Below are 7,267 nucleotides of genomic sequence, written 5' to 3'. Positions count from 1 at the left end.
GCCGCGCGGCGCGGGTGGCCCCGGGGGGGGGGCTGCAGCAGGGCCGGGGGGTGCAGCCGGAGCGCGGTAGCCAGGAGCAGGGGCTGGGGCTAAGCCCCGGGGCTGGTTTGCTTGCAGCGGTCAATCAAACCATGAAGGTGCCACACGCTCCCTGCTCGCCCTGCCCTGCCCTGCCCTGCCCTGCAGACGTGCATTTCGGGGACACGCTGGCTTTGAATGTCAGCAGCTGAGACCGCAGGCGCTCCCATCCCCGTCCCCACCGGCGTCACAACATGAAACGAGCAGGCAGTACGTGTAAAACAGACACCGGGACTTCCTTTTCCTTTCCACCCGGGCGGTGCAATCCTGTTGCCACCAGACGCGGTGGGAGCCGAGAGCTCAGCCGGATGCACAAGGGCTTGGACACATGCCGGGAGGAAAGGGGCATCGTGGCTCTGGAGCAGGGGGCAAGGGGCACGGCCTCGGCATCAGACCCGCCTGGACCTCGGTGCTGCAAGGGAGAGAGGAGCAGGGGAAAGCCCTTCTCCCTCGCGCCCTGCTCCTCCCACGCAGGGGCCGGCCAGGCAGCTCCTGCTGCGCGTTGGGAGGCCGCAGGCTGTTCGGCGGCGGGGAGAGCAGCGTGGAGCCTGCATCCCGGGAGCGCCCGTGCCCATCTGCAAGGCTTCCCCATGCGTCTCTTGCTGGCCCAGAGCCACCTTCTTGGATGATTTAGGGCCTCAGCCAGCTGGGCAGCACCTTGACTTGGCGTTAAAGCCTGCACCGCGTCCTGCACGCCCTGCCCAAGCCCTGGCATCGGAGCAAGGCGCCATTTCATACTGGCAGCACGGTGCTCCTTGCCAGAGGGCCCGACGGCAGGGATATGGCTCCGCACTCCTGGCCTCGTTTGCTGCCTGGCAGCTAATTACAGGCCTGGCCCAGTTAGGCCAGTCTCCAGCTGACAGGGCACAGCCCCATCCCTCGCGGCGCGGGAACGCCGGTGATGGCACAGCCGACGGATGGTGGCGGTGACGCCTGCAGAGGCTCCCGTCAGAGACACGCTGGCACCGACTGAGCGATGAGGCTGTTTGTCATCGCCGCGAGGAGCTAGCTCCAGCCACCGCCAAGAAAGGCATCGGTGGCTCGTGGCGGTGTGGTCAGAGGGGCACGTGCCGCCAGCACCGGGGACGGCTTCCCCAGCACAGCCCCGCCGTCGCGCACAGCAGCCCGGGCACCGCCGGCTCCAGCCTCCTGCTACCCGGCGGCAGGCCTGGGGCACTCGACGGGGCGGACCTCTCTGAGCCCCCACAACCACGGCACGTGCCGCCAGCCCTGGGGGCCCGGAGGCGCTGGGGCGGGTGTGCAAGGCAAGGTCGTGCACGGGGACAGCGTGGGCACAGGTACTGCCCAGTGCGGCAATGGACGCAGCTCGTTCCTACTAAGGCATCTGTTAGCAATGACAGGAGGACGCCTGGGTGCCGGGGGACCCAACAAGCAGCGGCCGTGATGCGCCCAACCAAGCAGGAGAGGGCACCGGGAAGGGCACTGCTCCCGCAGGGGCAGGGGCAGGGGCAGGGGCAAGGGCAGGACCGGGCTGGGACCCACCCTGCTCTGGGTGTCCCGGGCCTTGGGCTGGCTTGAGGAGCAGCTAACAACACCCGACCCGGCTCTGCCCACCGCAGCGCTGCCCCGTGACAAGCGGCACACTTAGTCATGGCACGGGTATGAGAGCAGTACAGTCGTTAAGCTCTAATTTCTAAAACAAAGATAAAATTACGTGATTAAGATCTAATTAAACTCTAACTGCCGAGGCTATGAATCACTTCAGCGCACAGTTTAATGGATGGCTTTCGAAGCCATCATGCGTTTTGTTTGCTTCTGCGGCCCGCGGTTTCCCCGCCGGGCCGGCGCTGGCAGGGCCGGCGTTTGCGCTCGCGGCTCCTGCCGTGGCTGGGGACCACCGAAAAAGTTGCCGCGGGAGCAAGAGGCTAGACATCCATTTCTAACCAGACAGAACGTCTCGCTCGACAGGCGCGGTGAGATGCACATCGCAGGAGGAATAATGGGTGCGCGGGGGCCCAGAAACCACCTGAGAAACCCGGCGTCTTGGATGCAATTAGCACGAACCGTCCGCGCCTTCGAGGGGCCGGCGGCCGTTCGGGCAGAACCGCGTTCGGCTGCATCGAGCACCCCTGCTTGGGGAAGAGCCTCTTCGCGGCCCCACCAGCACAAGCAAAGAGGAGCTGACCTGGCTCCCGGGAGCTGGGAGGTTTCCCCCGGGCTGGGGGGCCTGCTCTTCTTGGGAAGGAGCCAAGGAGAGCAGGTTCTCCAAGTAAAAGCGGGGTTTCCCCGGGGAAGCAGGCAGCTCTGCCCAGACAGCTGCACGCTGGCTGACCGTGCAATGGGGCAGGGCTCCAAGGTCCGCCAGGAAAACCCTCTCAGGGAGGTGGTGTGGCCGCACGCCCCCAGGCAGCAAGCAAGGCCGCGTGGCCTGACCAGCTCAGAGGCAGCCGCTTCAGAGGAAACCCAGCCCGTCACAGCTGCCAAGTAGATGGGCTTTCTCCAGCGCTCGCCTCGGGCAGGTGGGTGGATGCCGTGGCACGGGGTCCGGTCCCTCGGCTCCAGGAGCCGCACGTCTGCCCGATCTAGCGAGCGGGGTGAAGCCAAGCGCTCCCCGATTCCCACGGACAACAGCCTGCAGCACGTGGTGTCTACCCCTCTCCGGAGCAGGACGCCCAAGGAGACTGCGCCGCGGTGCCAGGTGGCGTCGGGCACGAGGCCCGTCCACGTGGTCGGTGCAGGGGCCGAGTCCAACCAGACCTCAGCTACCGCAGCGGATGCTGGGAAGACCTGCAAGGACAGGCCAGGCACGGCACCGTCTCTGCTAGCCGGTCCCTGCCTGTCTCTGCACGCCCTCGGAGAGCAAACCTCGTCCGCGGAAATGCAGGTGCTTGAACCCACCGACTCGCGGGGCTCCTTGAAGGGGGCCCAGAAACTCCATGTCTCCAGGGGTGAGCGAGTGGACACACAGCCGGGGAGCGCAGACACGCCACCCTCCTCCTGCTCCCCCCGCAGCCGGCGAAGCCGTCCCCGCGTGCCCACGGGAGCGGGAACTCCTCCTGGAGCCTTTTAGCCAGACGTGGCAATTACATTGCCGGCCTCACGCCGGGGCGAAAGGTGGAGCCCCGCTGCAGTTTCGCGGACGCGCCGGCTTGGAAGCCAATTCTGTATTCCTGAGAGGGCGTCGGGGAGTTCACACGCGCAGGTTAATGGCCCCGGAGCCGTGGGGGACGCAGAGTCAATCAAGGAAGCTCATTTCAGATATTTGACTTAAAATCCAGAGAGGCGAGTGCCTTTCCAGCTGGCACAATCACAGCTCTGCTGCTTAGTAAAACCGGGAGCAGAGCATCTCGCGCAGCAATAATGATTATTTATAAGAGCAGCGACAACACGGGAGCAAGGTTAAACGGCTCCCCGGCCAGCTGGCACCGAGCGCCGACGTCCTCGCCAGCGCTGCGGGCTCCGGGCCCCCCCGGGGAGCGAGTGCTCGGAGGGCAGGTGGGCACCGCGCTCAAAATCGGGTCTGTTTAAGGGCTTTGAAGAGCTGAGGGCCTGCCGGTCGCCTTTGCACGTTTGCAGTCAAGTGGCAGACAGCACGAAGGCACGGGGCACCGGGGCCTTGCTGCACGGGGACCGCGCGGCCGCGTATCGCCATCGCTGTAGGGGGTGACGGGAGCGCACGATGCAGAGGTTGGCTCATTCGAACCCTCGTGTCCTGGCCCCCTCTGCCACCCACGCCTGGCGCCGGGCTTGGCTGGAATCAGGCAGCCTTTCTGCTGCAGCGAAGCCAGCCCAGGTCCCATCCCAGGTGCAGCGGTTCGCCCAGGGAGCACGCCAGGAGACGGGGCAGTCGCCGGTGCTCCACGACGAGCCAGGCATCGAGGGCCATAGCTGCCGGGAGCTCGTGCACGGGATCTCCATGCGCAGCACGGCCTGGACTGCCCTTCGGAGGAGCAGGCCTCTGCAGCCCGCACGGGCTCAGCCAGCAGCCCCTGGACCGTGCAACGTCCTGCTGCTAGAAGAGGTTGTTCATATATGCTCAGGGTCGTGCCTCTGCTACGGAGGAAGGCAAACCATGACCATGGGGTAATCCCTTCCTGCCCCCAGTGCAGCATTGGTCTGACCCCGAGCGCAGGGGCAAGACCCTCTGCCCAGGGTCCCGGCAGGAGCACTGGCGCAGCCCAGCCTGGGCCGCAGCAGCACCCAGCACCTCTGGGGGAGGCTTAAAACCCCCTGGCATGGAGCAGAAACAGGGAGGGATGCAACCAGCCCAGCCCTGGAGCCTGGGACATCCCCGCGGTAGAGCACGGGCATCGCTGCACCTGGAGCACCCCTGAGCCGTGGCGGTCCAGCCTCCCCGCGCACCTCCAGCCACGGAGAGTCCCCCTGCGCTGGGCATCTGTCCCACGGCTCCCTGCTCCGCCACTGCCTCCGTCTAACCAGCCCGGCACAGCTGGCCCCCGCCGGGAGAGGAAGACGAGGCTGGTGCTCGTTAGCAACAAGCTTGAAAAGGTCTTGCTGGAAAACAGGACTTAATTGTCCCTTGGCTGAGGCAGCAGCAGGCTGGTGGCAGGCAGGGACACGGCCGGCAGACCTCAGCACGTGGCGCGGTAACGAGGAACTCACCGCAGCAACAGGGCTGGCATCCGAGCCCCAGCTCGTTAGCCTTCCCCAAGCCGATGCTCCTGCTCATTAAGTCACGCTGTGAGGGGAGACTCCCCGCGCCTGGGAGCCGAGCCAGGCAGCCGTCCCGAGCGAGCGGCGGGGCCCATGCAGGCGGGAGCGTGCCGCGAGTCGCTGGCAGGGACGGGACGAGCATCTGCTTACCTCCGGTCTCCCCGCCAGCTCCCCCGGCCCGAGCCGGCCTCACTGCCCACCTTGCACAAGCCAGGAGGCAAGGCCCCGGGGCTATGGGGTCCTGCAGTGAGGCAGTGCCCGCGTGAGAAGGCTGCATGGCACCGGCAGCATGGCAAGGACAGTGGCCTTGCCCGAGGTACCGACAGCTCCAGAGCCGAGACGCCCCAGATCCTGGCCCCGCTGCCCCACCGGCTGTCTGGGGGGGTCACAGCCACACACTTGCAGACTGCAGGGGGGACACGCTGGCTGCCGGGGCTGCCCTCGAGGCCAGGGGACCACGGTGACCGCACGGTCCTGGCACTGCAGAGCGGGAAGGAAAGGGTCGTGCAGCTGCACGGCTGCCCCAGGAGCTCACAGGGGGCTGCCAGGCCAGGCCGGACTGGGAGGGACTGGCCAGGCACTGGGAGAAGTGCTAGGAGCAGCTGTGGACCGGGGAAGGGAAGACAGGACAGCAGGAGCTGGAGACAGCCCAGGCTGCATCGCCCCTGCCCGCTCCATGCTGCACAGCAGCCTGCCGGGGTCAGACCGTTTCTTTGACTTCGGCCCGTTCCCTGATGACCGGCACATCTGGACTGGATGCGGCTGGTCCTTGCACGGAGGTGCAGGGCTGGAGGGAACAGCCTCAGCTTGGGGACGTGCTGATCCTCTGTGCTGATGATCCTCATGCTCCTCGTTATTCTGCTCATTATCTAAGTGGCCATCACAGGGGGCCGGGAAGGGCCGAATGCAACAGGCTGATCCATCTCCTTTCAGGGTCAGGCTGTCCGGCCTTCGGGTGCCCCTGGGCGGCGGCTGCAGAGGGTGCTAAGGCTTGCGGCAAGGAGTGCACGGACAAGGGGGCCACGTGTCCGAGCTAGGCACGTGGGCATGGCAAGGCCCCCACGCAGGTCTCTGCCAACCAAGGGCTGATTAGGGGCTTCCCTGCAAGGAGAGACTAATGAGGCCAGAAGAGACGCCTGAATTGCACAGGAGAAGGGCTTGCAACACACGCAGCGGTGCAGAGAAAGTCAGGAAGGATTTCGTCCCCGCAGAGTGAGGGATGAGGGGTCACTACATGAAACCAGTAGACTGGAAGTTTAAAATGGGCACCAGGCAGGGGTTTTCCCCCCAGCGGGGCATTCGGGGGTCAGCTCGCGGCCCCCCAGATGCAGGGCAAACGGAGAGCACGGCCGATCCACACACGGGATCAGACGCATGCGGGGAGGAAAGGGGCATCGGTGGCTCTGGAGCAGGGCGCGAGGGGCACGGCGTCACCATCAGCCCTGCCTGGACCTCGGTGCCGGGGGCGGCAAGGGGGAGAGGAGCAGGGGAAACCCTGCTCAGCCCATCACCCTCCCTCCAGCCCCCGCTCTCTGCCTCGTGGGACACAGACTGGGCCGGACGGACGTGGGTCTGCCCCAGGACACGCAGGTCTCCTGTCCCCACGGAGCACAGCGGGCCCCTCGGCCGCCCCCGGACCCGCCATCCGCCCGCACGGAGCCGCCTGCTTCGCTGCCAGCCTCCGCCGAGCCCGGGAGCCGGTGACAAACGACCTGCTCAGCACGCGCTGCCCCCGCCTCCGCCTGAGCAAAATTAAAATATTGACAGAAACAATTTCCAGGGGGAAACTGGAAACGTGCACGGGGGCGTGGAGCTGGCAGGGGCGCCTGCCTGGGGCGAGCTGGCAGCTGCCAGGCGGAGCGGCTCCATCCTCCGGAGGGAAGAGCAGCCCCCGCGGCTCACCCCGGGCCCAGCCTCCTGCCAGGGGCGGCACCAGGCATCCCGGGCCGGGCTAACGTGGCTGGGTCAAGCCGGGCGCGTGAAAGGAGAGCGCGGAGCTACGCGTCGGCACAGATGAGCCCCATCTGCCGCAGCTGCAGAGAGGAGAGCTGGACTGAGCCCCGAGGACGCTCATCCAGGGACCCAGCAGCCTCCCGCAAGCCAGGACCCACGTTCGCCCGGCTGGGCGCAGGGGTCTGGAGAGGAAGGGCGGCTGCCTGGAGGGAGCTCTGCAAGCAGGACGGGCTCCGCCTGCCCTCCCCGTCCCTTGCCCGTCGGAGCTGGGCCCTCAAGCCCAGCCTGGCACAAGGGCAGCCCTAGGCATGCACAGATGCAGCCAGGCCACTGCAAAGGGCCACGAGGTCTGGGCACCGCTGGGTCGAGGCCCCCGGGGCAAGACACCTGGAGCCCGACTCCCCAGGAGCTCGCGGCTCAGCCCCACCGTGCATGAAACGGGGCCGGCGGCACAGAGCCACGGGAGCTCACGGCCCCGCGGGCGCCCTGCCACACACAGCCGGCCAGGCTGGACAAAGCCCCATGGGGTTTATGCCCCACTCAGGAGCTTCAGAAAACCCCTCTACGCCCCCAGCTCTGGGGTCCTGCGCTGCTGCCAGCC

This window comes from Alligator sinensis, unplaced genomic scaffold (genome assembly GCF_000455745.1).
Source record: "Alligator sinensis unplaced genomic scaffold, ASM45574v1 scaffold1164_1, whole genome shotgun sequence".
Taxonomy (NCBI): Eukaryota; Metazoa; Chordata; order Crocodylia; family Alligatoridae; genus Alligator; species Alligator sinensis.
Note: the sequence above shows the minus strand (reverse complement) of the source record.